Source organism: Empidonax traillii, unplaced genomic scaffold, assembly GCF_003031625.1.
Source record: "Empidonax traillii isolate 1590-97213 ecotype Southwest subspecies unplaced genomic scaffold, ASM303162v1 scaffold142:size1213974, whole genome shotgun sequence".
NCBI classification, from domain to species: domain Eukaryota; kingdom Metazoa; phylum Chordata; class Aves; order Passeriformes; family Tyrannidae; genus Empidonax; species Empidonax traillii.
This window is the reverse complement of record NW_020955335.1, coordinates 487,190-503,780: the sequence shown is the minus strand read 5'-3', so window position 1 is coordinate 503,780 and position 16,591 is coordinate 487,190. Positions and strand designations below refer to the sequence as shown.

At 44.8% G+C, this 16,591-nt stretch overlaps 1 protein-coding gene across 3 annotated transcripts in view; it reads right to left on the bottom strand.

Annotated features, from left to right (window-relative positions):
* Positions 1 to 15,827, bottom strand: part of THSD7B (thrombospondin type 1 domain containing 7B) — a 306,100-nt gene extending 290,273 nt beyond the window's left edge. The window contains exon 1 of one of the 3 annotated variants that reach the window (XM_027884317.1): positions 15,780 to 15,827. The gene's annotated coding sequence lies outside the window, so the exon portion shown is untranslated. Of the gene's footprint in view, positions 1 to 15,741 lie in introns of all 3 variants that reach the window. The other 2 variants (XM_027884316.1, XM_027884318.1) reach the window with 2 other exon arrangements.
* Between the last annotated feature and the right edge of the window lie 764 nt (positions 15,828 to 16,591).

Here is a 16,591-nt window from a genome sequence, read left to right as displayed (position 1 = left end):
TTACTACTTCAAATTCTGTAGATAAATGACTGACTGCATATTGCCTTAACTGTTTTGACCTGAGCATGATCTTGAGTCATCTGGAGAGAAACAACCATTTCTCTTTCAGCAAGAGCAGACCCATTGAGTGAGGGCAGCCGTGACCGGGCAGGAGATGCCACAGCTCACCCACGTTTTCCAGAGCATGGAAAGGCAAAACAGTCCCCAGCTGGAGCTGCCAAGGTCGAGGGATTCCTCACAACTTAAGGATCAGGATGAATAGAGAAATGCTGGCAGCCAGAAAAGTTCTCTATTATAGAACACAAAATATTGGAAAGTGCATTTGACTCCTGAGCATCCCCAGGGAATTTATTACAGCATCGTGCCGAAATGAAACACCAACAGTGGCTTCCTGAAAAACAAACACCACTTTCTTTTTTCCCCCGATCTCTTTAGATATTTCTTGTATTTCTCTCCCACTATTTTCCTATTGGAACCCCCACTTCTTTAAGAGAACCAGAGCCATCATTCCTTATTCAAGCATCTTAACAAGCTGTGCTTTCTCTCATGGCATCTGTAAAGTGTAATGTTAATGACTGTGGGGAGACTGAGTTTATCTTTTGGTCTTCAAGCAGATAGTTCATCATTCAAACTTTGTACTATTGGACTATAGTTAAATGTTATCTGAAGTCCACAGTTCTCTAATTTACTTCCTTTTCTCTCTCCTCTTTCTCTGTGTGTGGTTTTCTCTTGGAAAATGCAAGTTCTTACAGATTAGGCTTCCCTATTAAAAACTGAATACAGTATCTTATACTCTGGGTACTGCTTAAAGGTAAAACAAATATTCCAAATTTTGTCATCTGGGGCAAAAAAAAAAAAAAGGAAGCAAGTTAAAAATTATTTTTAATTTACATTTTTGGGCCCAGGCCCTCCTAGATGTCATTTTACTTCTACAGAGTGGATGCAGTAAGGCAGAAATAGTAATGTTGCAATTTTCCCCTCCAGCCCAGCAGTGCATCTTAAGTCAGGGTTTCCTAACAACAGCTTCTGTGAGAATTAGGAGATTTTGGGATGTGAACTACATCTGCTAGTAGGACTTGTCTTCCACAGGGGGGAAACAATGGAAGTTATTAGATTCCATATATCTTCAGCTGCCTCATACAAGCCAATTTCTCTCAGTCACAACTTTCAGCATTTTCTAAGTGTGTGTGTCCCCCCCACGCTAAACCACACAGAAAAGCGTAACATATATCCCATTATGTATGCCAGGAGATCACCACCTGTGCTTTTCCCAGATACTCCAGGACTCTACACACTTGTTACAACAAACACTTTTTGCTCTTCTCTTCATTCTGCTTTACCCAACAGCAGCTCACCCAGGACTCCCGGCTGCAGTGACTCCCCAAAGCTCCCCAGAGCCGAACTCTGCCAGGCTGCACAGACTCCGTGCACGGAGCTCAGACTCAGCTCCCAGCCTTTCAAAGCACTCCACACCAATCTGCTGTGCTGTTCGGCAATCTGTGCTTCCCTCAAGGCTGGATGCGGGGAAGAAGCTCCATCCGCAATCCTTCCGTGCGGAAGCAGATGCCGCGGCACCTCAAAGCGCAGAGGATTACACCAAGTGCACGGCTCTCCACTGCAGAGCATGTGTACAGACAACTCCAAACACGCTGATACAGGTTTTAGGGAGATCAAGAGCAACTGTGAAGACGGGAGGGAACCAAAAAATCCCTAATACCTTCTTTTCCATTCTGCTAACAGGATTTCTTTTTCATGAACTTAACTTTCCCACTACTGCTCTGCGACGAACAAATGAGAATCCATCAGAATCTTTCATAAAACCATGCAAAGCACAAAAAAACACTTTGAAAATGCTAAAACAGCCTAATGAATACAAACAGTAACAACTTCCTCAATTACAGCACAGTCACTCAAAGCTCAGCTACGTTAACCTTTATTCCACGCAAGAAGATCCCCCCTGGAGAATCCTGAATTCCCCCTTCCACGCTGATGGCCCCTGGGTCACTGCAAGATACACACAGAATCCTTTAGGTTGGAAAAGTCCTTTAAGTAAACTCAAGATCAAGAATTTACAAAGTAATCAGAATATGGAAACAGAAATAAGATATTTTTCATCTCAGTAGGATCAACAGGTACATTTTTTTATAAATATTTATAAGCTAATGACTGGAGACTTTCTAGTTTCTACCTCCCCAGAAAGTTTCAAGTATTTTAAGAACACAAGTAAGGTTTCACTCATTAGAAAGGAGACTGAAGTCAGTTTTCTAATGTTCCTTTTCTTTATCTCACAATGGCTCATAAACATGGCTTTACTAGAAGACTTTGGGGTTTGACCTCACATCAGATAAAACCTCTCTCTTATTTCTGTCTGCACAATTTTGAGGAATACAGACAAAAAGAGCATTATCAAACTAAAAAAAATGCTGTCACAGCAAAAATAAAAAATTCATAACGAACTGTAGAGGCCTATTGTGGTTCTTTGGTTCTTAAACCCAGAAGGATTTTCTCATTTATTAACACCCTATCCTTGTTCAACAGCATACTAATGAAGTTAATCTAAAGGCTAAATTTCAATTATGAATCACAGAACCGCATCTCTGCTCCCTGATTGCTCAGATAATCTGAATTAAGCCTTCTCCTATACCAAGAACAATGGCTGACTGCAGATAAAAGTTCCCAAACATCAAAAATATTCAGTCCAGAAGGTAAAAATCTGACAAACACCTGTTTTCACATCCATTTGATAACTCTCTGGCAACGTAATGATTTCTAGTAACTTGACAGGCTGCTCACTCACCTAAAATACGCTGCACAGGCCTGAACAATAAAGGGAACTGCAAATGCTTAAATCTCGCAGGCTTACAGCCAAGACAAAGTTTTCAGCCAGAGTAAAAAAGGGTTTTCCATTTGCTAAAATAATTTAGGGGAAAATGTTTTCCTCCTGAGTACCTACGGTGCATTTGCCCTGGAGCAAAACCCCCGAGAGCCGCCAAGGAAAACCAAGATCGGCGAGCGGCTGCACCGCTCGGCCATTGATATGCACGACTTACAGCCCAAAATGTGGTGCTTCATGACGTGTCAACGCAGCCCAAATGAGGAGCTGGAGCTGCAGAACTAGAGGAAAAAAACCAAAATATGAGTAATAACAACGACCTGGATCATTTGCTTCCAATTGCTTCTGCAAACAGAAGAGTGATGACGCTCACAAGAACACCAAACCGCGCTCTCTCCCGTCTCAAAGACTGATAGGGAGGAAACGTTGCATCTGCTTTTTAACAAGACAATAAAGAGAAGCTGAACCGCCAGCCTGTAGCTTTTAGATGACAGAACAAGGCACAGAAGGACTGTTGGCTTCTGATGGGAGCCCAAGGAGCGAGAAGGAATCAGAAGACACAAAGCCATGAGTTCCACCTTAGAGCAAACACGGGTCAAAGAACCCAAAACCTTCCAAATGATCTCTCAGAAGTGTTTTCACCATGAACTGCATGGGATTTCCAGACAATGTAACAACTCCACAGTCAACTTCTCCATTTTTCATGGAGAGGGCAACACAGAAAGAGTAAATGCAACATAGCCAACCATTACCTGACCATCTCTGGGACTAAAAACTTCAGAGGAGATTTTGTCCCAAACCTAGGACCAGACAGCGATAAACTCCTGCTTTACACACACCCATCAGCTCCTTTTCACACTCCAAGAATCAAGCTCCCAGGGAGGGAGATGACTGCCAAGACTTGCTGTAATTCCACAGCACTAAAACACAGGTCAGGCATATTCAACTACTTATTCACTGAGTAGCAAAGACTTTTCTTTCCTCCTCCAGTTAGACAAAGTCCAACATACGCATCCACACCTTCACAGCAGCCACGGCACTACTGACGGTTTCTGCTGTTCCAAAACACAAATATTAATCCCTACCATTCTTCACTCCCAGCCTCAGTCTACTGGTACCTCTTTCCACTACCTTTTTCCTCCAGTACCTGTCCACCCAGTGGGAAATTATCAGTGCCCAGATGATCCTCAGATCATAAATTCTTACCATTAAAAAAAAAAAAAAAAGGTTTTTTTTTCCCAGGTGGTCAAGATGTTCATTATATTCTCTGCTCTGGCAATATTGATTCCTACAGCATTGACATATATATGCAAAACCATTCGGCAACGACATCCTTCCCAAGCACAAAATCTTCTCCTTGTCAAATTCCACACGGGGGTTTTGCTTTTGGGTTTGCCTGGATGCTGTGCGAGTTCTCCTCTGCTCCTCAGTCCTTAAATGAGCTGTTTCTCAGCAACACGCTCGCACTTGTCAGACTGAGCACCAGGCACGGATGTATATGCTTAGCAATATGCTTGGTGGAACTTGTCATTCATAGTTTTTACCGAAATACATCTTAATTGAGTAGCAGCATTACACCACAAATGAGCCAGAAAAAAAAGGCCAGCAATAATGACAGACCACTAGAAATAATCTGCTGCCTTCTGGGTAAACTGCTCAACGCTAAAACTTATTATCTGCAAAAGCACCTTTTGAATCACTTTTGTTTTGCCCTGTGGAATACCTTAATGTTTCCATTGGTAATAAAATTTCTGGCTTGCAATACTGCCCTCGTCTATAACACTGCAAGAGAAGGGAAGGGAAACACAGAACCACTGTTATTATTAAACCTTTAAGTTACAGAGTTAATTCCAGCTAAACACTTTTATCTGTTGCACTGCTTATATGAAGTGGATTTTTTCTTTTTCCAGAAGGAAATCTAATTTTTGCACCCAAGCATCGAACAACTCCACGGCCATCCATATCTGCACCGGCTCCACTGGTGCTACAAGTAATCTGTTAAGCAGCACATCCCCAGCTGGGGACTGTAATTAGGGTGCAAACTGCCATACAATCCCCTTGCCAGATTGATGAAGGAGACCTCTTACAAGGTGATCCAGAAGGCAGTGTTGAGATCATTAATCATTTGTCCGTCGAGGGGAATACAAAAAGCTCTGCCACCAAGAGCATTACACTGCAGAAGTCTCTTGACAAAACTAACTCCTAAAAAAAAACTAGTGAAGTTTTAATTAAAAGGTCAGACATTAGGTACTGTATTATTTTTTAAAGTTTTGGGTAAGTTCACGTGGAAAAAAGCTTTACTCAGATGCCAGACGGAATTTGACACTCCTACTTTGCTACTCCTTCTAAGCACTTGGTAACGATCAGCTCGGAGGGGTTTTAGCTCTGCAAGCGGCATCCCCAGATAGCACACAAATGTAACAGTAATCTACAGAGCAAGCTTAAATACACTGCCAGGCTGCCAATATTTCAACCTGCAACTATTTGTTTTCAGGGATTTGAATCCACAGAAGATGCAAGTATTTTCTACAGCGTATATCTGCAGATATTGCTAGCACAAAAATTCACTCCACAGGGAGGACACCAGATCTTGAACACCTCCCTAACAGGGTCTTCTGAGCATGTCAGTCTTGGCTCTGCCAACATCAACTAATTTTTTTTTAATAGGCTTCCTATAATTAAATACCTCAAGTACATAAAGTTGAGTTTAAGCTTAAGTGTTTCCCTTCTTCACTGAGATTTGATCCAAGAAGCAAGCCCACACTGTCCTAAGACAACTCACAAAACTACCAAGAGGCAAAAATGCAAAAATCGAGATCACTTACGTAGTCCAAGGCTATATTGCAAGAGTTTGAAGTATTTTTTTTTTCCTTTGGAAACAACTTTTGAGCCTTCTTTTGTATGCAACCTCATGTTTCACTTATCACACACCATCCAAGATCATCAGCATCAGGAGTTTCCCAGCTCCATCCTTCAGCTTCACGTGCCTTCCACCCGAGCCCAGCCTAAGGAGAGCCGGCCTGGCGGGGTAAGGGAGGAGGTGCATTCCCCTCCCTTCCCCACCTTGAATTACCTGCAATTTAACAGCATTGCCTCGGAGACTTCTGCTGTTTCAAAGGCAATCAAAAATCTATCCTATACAACTATCTTCCAGACTAACAGAAAATACATTTCCCTGTAGAATGTGAGATAGGGAGGAAACATAATCCAAACACATCATTACACTGTCCAACAGGATTTGCTGACAAACACTAAAACTACCCCAGTTGAAGGCAGGCTGCTGGTGACTTAGCCAAAAGAGCAGTCAGAAGTCAAGTACTCTCTTTTTTTTAACTGAAAAAGCCAAATCTAAATCCTTATATCATCAAGAAGCATATATGAAATCAGGAGAAGAAAAAAAAAAAAATCTGCCACCTGTGGCTATTAAGTTAAACCAATTTAAATATTTAAAAAGCATTCTTGTTTGCAAATTACGATAATTTCCCCGCAACTATTCTCATTCCCTAGAGACAGTTTTTCCTAAAGGATGCAGCCAGGGAGGCAAAGAGTAGGGAAGGCATCTCAGGAGTGCGGAAAACCAACAAAATTTTTACAGTTTTTTACAGTGAGGACTCTTTTGCAAATCTAACTGTAGACACAAAAAGCTTTTTATTTGTTTCTTCAACACTGGGAAGTTCTAATTTCCAATCCCCTTCCTTGCATGAATAAGCATGTAAGTAATCTTCTGAAAATGTGAGTGAGAGAAGGAAAGAAGAAACAGCTTCATTATCATTATACAAGAATCTTACAGGCAGCTGTGGAAACCCAAGTTTCTTAAAAATTATTGCCATGATGAAAAAGCATAATCCATTTCAACAGCAAGTTCCATCATGTGTCACTGATTCCTTCAATATTTACATTCTTCCAACATAGCCTGAACCAACAATAAGAGCTCAGCAACACAGTGTATAAAATAATTCATATATTCTAAGGCACCACATCTTTTTTTAATCCACCAGTAACATTAAAACATCACCCAAGAGAATGGAGCGTAACTTGCAAAGACAACAGTCTAAACCTGAAGATTACAAGATGGAAAATTAAGTGTGGCATCATTTGCTAAAAAAGTTGTGGTGACAACACATTTAAAGCAGAGGCTTAAAAAAAAAAAAAAAAGTTTTAAAAATTAGAAACAGTTCTCTGCGCTGGACGGCCCAAGGCAATCCCGTGTGCACTGCAACAACTAACCCTGCTGTTGGTGTTTCCTGAGGCTTGACCCTGCCCAGTGGGGCAGAAGGCATTAGCACAGCACACAGCTGAAGCCACACTGCAGTGCTTCAGACACCACCTTAACACTCAGGTTAACAGGATGTTGATCTTACTTTGGAGTAAGGAGGGGGGAAAACCTGCCCCACCTCCCCTGTTTGAGCCTTGCTGTATCATCACTTACTGGCACTAACATTGCTCTCCTCCTTGGGCAAGCCCTGAAAGACTCTGATCCTTTATATCCTTTAAAGGGAGCAATTAATGCTGCTATTCAAAGTTTCTGACCTTTAGCTCTCAGTCCCAGTAGTGTTATTCAGATTTTCCTTTTCAAGTGTAGCAGAAAATAGTAACTATCTGCGTTCTCCTAAAGGCAGACAGGCATTAATACCAACCTCAAACTGGAGCCCATTTCGGAAGAGTAATTCCCAAATTTTACACCTCCAAATGTGCTCCTCTGCAGCATCAGATGCTTTCCAAATTCTGCCCTTCCAAATTACTTCGGTTTAGGTTCTGCCTTCCAGAAGTATTTTGGCAAATCACTCTGAGAATGTTTTCGTATCTTATCCTTTCCGCATTAAGTTTTGCATCCCGTTCTGCATTCCCCCTCATCATCCTCTGCAGGAGGATGACTACTGCTATGATTATCTTCAGTGAAGCCACAGTCCCAACTTCCATACTCTTTATTCCTGCTAACACCACTTCCCACTCAGCCTTCCTGCCCCACTTTTTCCCCCGACAGCTTCTTACTCAGCTGCCCTGTTGCTTATTTGAGGAATATTTCCAACAAGCATCCCAGAATTCAAAATAATAAATCTATCACTTGTTGTCTTCTAATTAATCTGTGTTTTTAAACTGTCAGCCACAGAGGCTGATTTGATACCTAGAAAACCAAGGGAGCATGTTATGTTCTCAACTGCCCCTCTCTCATATTAAAAAAAAAAAAAAAATCAAATCTGATAATTCCAGCCCATCAATACCTTTCTGCTTTAAACCTTCCCTGATAAGAAAGTCTTTACAGCTCATCTGGAAGACTGACAAGCTGGTATTTCTCCAGAGTCAGAGAAGGGGGATTGCCCAGCCAAGACTCTCCCAAATGGCCAGGGAAAAAGTTACTCCTGTTTAAACAGGGATCAAGACAGGCTCAGCCAGAGCTGCACGGGGAAGGGGCAGTAAATCTAATTAGTGTTATACTTCCTGCCAAAATTAGACATGATATAAGCAGATATACAAACAATTTGACGTGATATATTACCACTGATGTTCCTAAATACATTAAAGGGGTAGAGGATTGGCTTTTTGAAGGGTGGGAGTAGGGTTTTACATATTTTAAGGTAAAAAAACAAATCCTGACATGCCTCCATCACATCTGTCTCCATCCTGTTTGTTCATTAAAGTTCCTCCTCTCCTTTCTAATTCCAATTTCCATCACAGTCAGTGACACAAAACATCCTTTTTTTGTTGCAGCTCACTAAAATCAAAGGTAGATCATGTCTCTTTCTCATGTCTCTTCTTCCCTCTTTGTCCTTCAGAAGCTTCAAGCCATTTGCTTTCTGAACACATTCACAGTCCGAGTCCATTCCTCAACACCAGCTTGTTTCCTTGCCTCCCCCCTTTCCACTGGCACTCACCAAAACTCCCTCCCCTCACTTCACAGCTCCATGACAAGTTGCCACCATCTCCTGGTTAGCACTCACACAACCCTTTTCCCTGGTCCCAACACCAATTTTCATCATCTTTGCCAACTTTTTAGTATGAGCAATTTTCTGTTCTTTTAAACACATTCTACTGTTTCCCTTTCTATCAACCACCCTTTCCCTGTCAACTTGCAGAGCTTCTCTCTACCTGCTCATTCCCAAATTTGCTTCAGTGCAACACTGTCCCAATCCCATTTCTCTTGATCATTTCAGTACCCTGACCAAACATCTCACACTCATTTCGCTCATCCCTGTGTTCAGCAAAAGAAGACAGAATAATAAACTACTGCCACAACCTCTGCAAAGAAATCCTCCCTTACCAAACTCCACTCTCAAGCTCCAGAGATACCAAATAGAAATCTAGAACTGAGGATTAACAAAAGCCTCAGAAAATAACTTATTTAAGATCTATCATCCAGTGTATATCTTTGATAGAATCATAGAATGTTTTGGGCTGGAAGGGACCTTAAATATCATCTCATTCCAACCCCTTGCCACAGGTAGGGACACCTTTCACCAGACCATGCTGCTTTGAGCCCCATCTAACCTGATTTTAATACCCAAATTAAACTTAATACTGAAGAAAAAGAGAGAATCGTTCCCAGCTCCACACCAAGGAAGTAACAGGAAGACAACAATCCACAGTTCTCTCAGAGCTGAACCTGGAGGTGATTCTCTGTTAAATGGAATATTTAAAAAAAAAAAAAAAAAAATCAAAATAAACAAACACACCCCATGCCTCCCATCCCAAAAGAAAAAAGAACTGAACTAAAACTGAATCCTTATCTTCTTTCTGCTTCTGCTAGAAAACAATACTAAAGCTTTCATTTAAAGTCAGCCAAGTTTTGTTCCTGAAAAATTACGGCTTCATTTGGGGGAAATTTAGCCTTCTGCCTATTTTCTTTCAATTTCTGTTTTGAAACGGAGTTTTACTTAAAAAAAAATTACAATGTTTAGAGAAATTCACCAAGTTCCCGAACCATGTGACTTCTGAAACAGTGACCTTTCACCAGCAATGCATCCTCCCCAGACCTAACTCATGTCCTCACCAGCTGAAAGCTCTGGTTGTTCCATTTTCTGCAGCACCTGAACTTGGCACTAAAGTATTGGAGTCTGAAAAAAATCTAGGCCAGGCAGAGGTATTTATGACTTTTTTTTTGATGGAAAGTTTAAAAATTACTTTACCCCAAGAAATAAGTCTTTAACTGGACTTGTCTTTGCTATTGCAGCAAACACTGAGCATATTGCTGTTCATCTCCTGACAAATTACTCTCTGGGAGGATACAAATCATCCGTGCTGAGCTCCAGCAAGGCTCTGGAACAGAGCTCTGTTTCAACCCACTAGAGACAAAAAAGCCAGCCACAAAACAGACTCCATCCCAGTGGAAAGCCTCCCTTGCTCATGAACACGAGTTTTAATCCCATTCATTAATGGCTGAACTGCACTCACCTTTATTGTGCTACATCTTCAGGTCTCTCCTCCATCCACTGCAGTTTGTGCTGCGGGTGTATTCTCTGTTTTATTAACTCTAATTTAATTCAGTACGTGTTCCCACACAGGACGGGTGGTTTTCCTGACTGTTTGAAAACATTTCACAAGATGGAGCGCAGATAAATTTTTAAACAGCAAAACAAGACACACACAGATTGGGAAAAAAAAAAAAAGGCAAAAAAAAAAGAAACACAAGAGGGAATCCTACTGTGTGTTTCTGTTGGGATGGGTTTGTAAAATAAAGTTTGCCATACCTGTCAAGCCTCCCAGCACCTAAGTCTTTTTTTCATGAATGAAAACCATACACTAAAAACTGATGGTGTAAAACTGTACATCATTGCTGGAGACAGTGGCAATCACAGAGACCACTGCTAGCTCCTTTGCTAAAGGTGTATAACATGCTTACCTGAAATTAATTATGGATTCTTAAATATTTGCAGCCTACAGTTCTCAAAAGTGTCTCAAAAGGCTTATGTTAATGTCCAGGATCATCACCCCCACACTGCAGTACCCTCAACAGTTCTCTGCTCTCTACTATCTACTCAGATCAATCTTGCAATGGAAACCCAGCCATTCAGTTAAAACAGGGGCTTAAGGAAAGATAAAAAGTCTATCTGAAGACTCGATACCACTGTCCTATTGGACACAAACAAAAACATTACTTTTTCTTAATATAAATACTTACATATCCTGACAATGTGAGAGTTCTGCTGTCCACAAACCCCTGCTGAGCGGGCAGAATCCCACACTGCTCTCACCGTGTGCTGAAACAAGGCCAGTGTGAGTTGTGGAAGATGGATCAGAAACAGCCACAATTACGCCTAATGACTGAGGAGATTGTTTCATTTGTCTTTCCTCAGGAAGGCTACACCAGCCTGACAGAGCCAAATGGCACGTGGTGTCTTTCTGTACATTCCTGGCAACCTCAAGAATGACAAGGAGCCCCCCCTCACCCCTAGCAAGGCTGGCACCAGAACTCTGCCATCTCCAACCTCTCAACAACAGCTCTTCGCTACCACAACATCCCTTTCCTGCATAAACACATTTTCTGTTTAGGCAACTGAATCAGTAAGGTTACTATTTCTCCACTTTCTAATAGTTTTTAAGTAGTTCTAAATGTCTGTTTCACTTATAAAACCATTTATTTTCCCTCTCTCCTGGTTCCCGCCACCCCTTCAGGTCACATCACCTCAGCTGAAACACTTCTCGTATTTTCCTGCACTGCAACTGGGCTTGCACATTCTGGTTTTCATTTGCTTTCTTGGTGGTCCTTGAACCTCTTTCCTCACCCACTCCATGCACTTTTGTCAAAACAGCTGCCTGCTCTGTGAGTGCAGGTGAGGTAGAAAACCAAACAACCCCCTTTTAAAGTTGCTACCTTATTTTCAGACACAAATATGAGCATCAGCAAGATGAGACTCCACAGAAAAGAAAGAGAACGGCCAAAAAAGATTTTGCAAAAAGAATTAGAAGATTTTGTTTCAGTCAGAACAAAAGCTGAACTAACAAAAAAATCTTAATAGAAAGGAAGCGCAACTAAGAGCATTCCCAACAAAAATGATGCAGCATGTCCTTAATACTCGAGTATTTTAACTAAATACAGCAGAAGTACAAAGGAATGCCTGAAGATGATTCAATAAGGAGGCATTCAAAGCAGAAAGAGCATTACCAGCATATTTTTGTTCTTGTGCTTAAAGCCAGACTGCAGACAGTGAGCTCTTGTGCTCAGACACAGAAGTAAGGTAGGACAGTCTGCCAGTGACTCGGAGGCTGGACCTCTGCAGCCTCACAGAGTGAGCAGAGAAACCTGCCTTCCTTGCAGAGTTTCTGGTTTTAAACGACCTACACAATTCTCATCCTCCAGCACAAATTCCTGGGGTTTATTTTTTTCACATGAACAGTACTTTGTTTTGCCTGTGGTGGTTTTTCTGCTTCCCCTATCACAGTACCCGCTTCATCACCCCTCTGGAAGCAGCTTTGGCTGTGTTGGGGTGCCCAGCTCCCAGAAGGAGCTCAGCAGGCCAGGTTCACCATCCTCAGCACCATTCTGGCCACACCTGGCAATCACACCCTCATTTCACCCTCCCATTTACCCTGCTCTACATGATCCTCAGGCAAATAACAAAAAAGGTGGAATGCTATCTCAGTGAAGAGTCAACACTTGCAAAGTTTAGGCAAGGAGCTGGAGTGACATGTGTGCAAAACCTCATGGCATGGAAGGACCCAGAACGCACAGGGCAACACACCACATCACCACAGAGAAGTCTGGCCGTGAAGTCTGATCTTATCCTGACACTCAAGGATAATGAGGCATGCCAGCCCACTCACAGCTTCTCCATTTTTCTGGTTCACAAGCAAACCACACAAGCCCTCACCCCTAGGCAGCTGCAGCATTCCCAATCCTCCAGCGCACTGGTAACACCGAAGCCTGTGAACTGCTGCCAGGACAAGATGAATTTTGATTTTCTATTGCATTAACAAACCACAGAGCAGCTGTTTCGTGAAAAAAATGCTTTTTTCTCACCTTACTGAAACAAAACCCCCGAGTTTCAATAAAGGTCCTACAAACTGACAACCTAAACACATCCTTTCTGAACACACTTCAGGGCAATCCATCAGGACAGTTTCCCTCACCTACAAAAATGCCCCAAGAAGTTCCCAAAGCCGCCTCTGCGTCAGGTGGCTCCAGCAGACAGGTCTCTGCCTTCCCCCCCTCCAGCCCATCAACAGCATCAAGCCCAGCACAGCACACCCCATTAAAGCACAGCATATTCCTCTAATGGAATATGAAGAACTTACCTCCCTGGACAACAGCCTAGAGGCATTTCCATCACCTCTTTAATCTGCAACAGCATCCCTGTTGCTCAGCTTTCAGAATCCCTTCAGGTTAAGGTATGGGGGTGCCAGCAGCGTTGCAGGGCAGGGAAGTAGAGCAGACGCAGGTGCTTGTGGTGTCAGTGCAGCACTGTCAACTCAGGGTAATTTATTTTTTTGTATTTTTCTTATCCCACTCTTTGCTTACAGCCTGCACAGCCAGACAAGCTCAGTTGCCTTGGACACCCGGATGAAACCGTTCACATCACAGCACATCTTCCACCAGGACCCCCCTGCCCACCCACCAACAGAACAGGGACATCAAAAGCTTCCAAAGGGCAACCACCACCTGGGTTTTCCACTCCCACATCACCACCTTCGTGCTGTTATTCAGCACTGAGCTTGGCACAGGGTAAGTGCAGCACCTGGCATGGTTCACCCGCTCCAGATCAAGCTCCTCTACCAGCCCCTGGGGTACCTAATGCTGTCCCCAAACACAAAAAGACCAAGTGTCTAAAAGAGGCACAAGAGCTCCGATCATCTGTGTGAGGACATGTAAGATTCTGAATACTGGTTAGGGAATTAAAAAAAAAAAAAAAAACCAACACAAATTATACTGAAGCGCAAGGAGACCCAGGGGAATCCCCACTTCTCACTCACAGACCCCGGAACTTTTGTGCCATCAAAGGCAGCTCAAAGCAGCCCGAGAGCCTCCACCAGAGCAGCGTCAGCAAACACGCGCGGGGTGATCCTTATCGGCACGGCTTTCTAGTGAGGAGACGTCCCTAGAAAGCAGCCACTACACATACAGTTTTCCTGAATATCATTACTGATCCAGAAGTAATGAAATAGCAGATAATATGGCCCCAGGGTACAAATCAACCACCTACCCTAATGCATACAGATGGAGCTTAACAGCTCTTTTGGTCTTCCATTACCAGAGAGAAATGGGATCTCTGAATCACCATAGTGGCAAAGCAGAAGAGAAAGAAGTTTACTAATGAGTCCTGTTTCCTTCGGATTCTTCAAAAAATGCTTTTAAATCCTGTAATCTGAAAAAGAAGCTCTGTTTTCACGTATGAAGATGAGCAGACACAGCTTCCCCTCACAGAACCACAACAAAAAAGCAGAGTGTACAATCTTCTGCTCTCCCCTGGTGTTGCAGAAAAGCTTTGCTGAGGACAGCATCTGAATAGTTTTTGTAAAAATCAACAATGAAACTTCAGTCCCATCAAGGCAAGCAGCAAAACCGTCACGACTTACAGCAGGGTCGTGCTCCTCACGTTGATGTCTGCAGCAGTTAAAGCAGCAACTTCCACAATGCTCTAAACCCAGCCCTGCAATATGTCAGGTGCAGGCAGGCACAGCATCTCTCTGCTTCCATCCTTAGGGAAATTTAGCACTTAACACCACGAGCCTACTCCCTCAAAGACACCATGTTATTATGCATTCTGAGCTGGTCTCATCCCCACGAACCAGCCCAGCCCACACCCCAAAACACCCACACCTGTCTTCTTTAAGAAGTATCCCTGTACCCGAGCACATCACTTTAACATCATCTTTCACCTTTGATATGGCATTATCTACATTCCACTAGCGTCTTTTCAGAAACTAAAGAGTTCACCCCTCTTTTTAACCAGTTTCCTTAAAGTTTGAAGATTTTACGAAGCCAGCTGAACAGCCACACAACACACCTGCGTGACACGAGGCACTAACAACATCAGCTCTCAGCCACCACATCCTCTCTCACGTACCTTCAGTGGTACCCAGCTCTAACAGGTACAGTTATCCCACTCACCTACGCACACAACAAAGACATCCCCTGCATAACTTCTTCTTCCAAAAATTACATTCTCAGGAAATCAATTCTTAAGCTGATTTTCTGTTTTCATTAGAGGAATTAACTAACACATTTCAATTATACAAAAGAGCTGGAGGCAGCGGTCAGCGAGTACTTTTTATGACCCTCATCTATTCTTTTAAAAGCCTTCTCCAGGAACGCTCAGGCAGGCACAGGAGTGGGAGGGAGGAGAAGGAGGAGGAAAGGAACACGACTACAGAGCGCTCATCACATCTCCACGCGAATAAAGTCCAAACTCTACCACGGCTTGACCTTGAATGAACAACAACACACAAAATAAACAGAAGGACGAGCATAAATTAGGAATGAACGCTCAAGGTGATGAATGGTTAATGAAGACGCGTGTCCCCGTGCCTCGTGTAAAACCACTGACTGGAGGAGCGGGTGGAGGGGATGAGACAACTCAGAGGCACCGCGATGCTGTGGCCGGGGGCGGGTGAGGAAGCGCGGGTTTAGGAGCCACCTCGCACCACCAATAGCCCAGACCGAGCCGCGACCGCGCTGCCCGCGGCAGCCGCGGCACTTCACGGAGGGAGCGGAGTTGGCGGCGGTGCCCGCCCCGAGCCGCGGGCGCGCTGCCCACCCGCACTTCACCTGTCCCCGCCGCTGTCCGAGCCCCGCCACCCCGGGGGCAGCACCCGGACCGGCGCTCGGGGGATGCGGGAGGGCTCCCGCCCAGCAGCGAGCCGGGAGATCCCGGTCGGAGCGCTCCCAAACCCGCGGCAACTTCTGCGGGTCCGTCCGTCCGTCCGTCCATCCATCCCCCCGCACGCCCCTCGCGGAGCCGAGCCCCCGGACCCACCGGACCCACCCGCTCCCCCGGCAGCGGGGCGGCCGCACCTCCTCGGCTCCCGGGGCGCGGCATGGAGCCCGGCGCGCTGCGCTGTCGGCGGCGGGTGTGCGGGGCCGGTGCCGGCGCCGCGGGCGAGCCCGGGCGGGCGGGGCGGGACGGGCTCACTCCCCGCTCGGCCCCGCGGCGCGGAGGGGCCGCGGGCGGGGCCACCGTGAGGGAGGCGGGGCCGCCCCGCCCGCACAGCCCGCCCCCCGCGCGGAGCGCGCGGCGCCCTCTGCCGGCCGCGCCTGAGGGCTCGGGCTGGGGCTGCTCGGGCTTCCAAGGCGAAGGGGACCGAACGATGAGCATATTTTGTTAAATACACAGGAGCCCTACGAGATCAGTCAGGGCTGGGGAAGCTTGCGGTGCTTCCATAACAACCCCAGAATCACAGAAAGAATCAGGTTGGAAAAGACCTCTGGGATAGTCGAGTCCGACCTGTGACCGACCACCACCATGTCAAACACACCGTGGTACTGAGTGCCACCTCCAGTCTTCTCTTAAACACCCTCAGCAATGGTGATACCACCACCTCCCTGAGCAGCCCATTCCCGTTTCTAATCACTCTGTGAAGAAATTCCTCTTAATGTCCAACCTAAAATTCCCCTGGTGCAGCTCAACACTGTGCCCTCTTGTCCTACTCCTTGTAGAAGACCCCAGCACCCACCTGGCTACAACCTCCTTTGGGACAGTTGTAGGGAGCAATAAGGTCTCCCCTGAGCCTCCTCCAGACTGAACACCCCCAGCTCCCTCAGCTGCTCCTCACAGGACTGGTGCTCCAGACCCTTCACCAGCTCCACTGCCCTTCTCTGGACTCTCT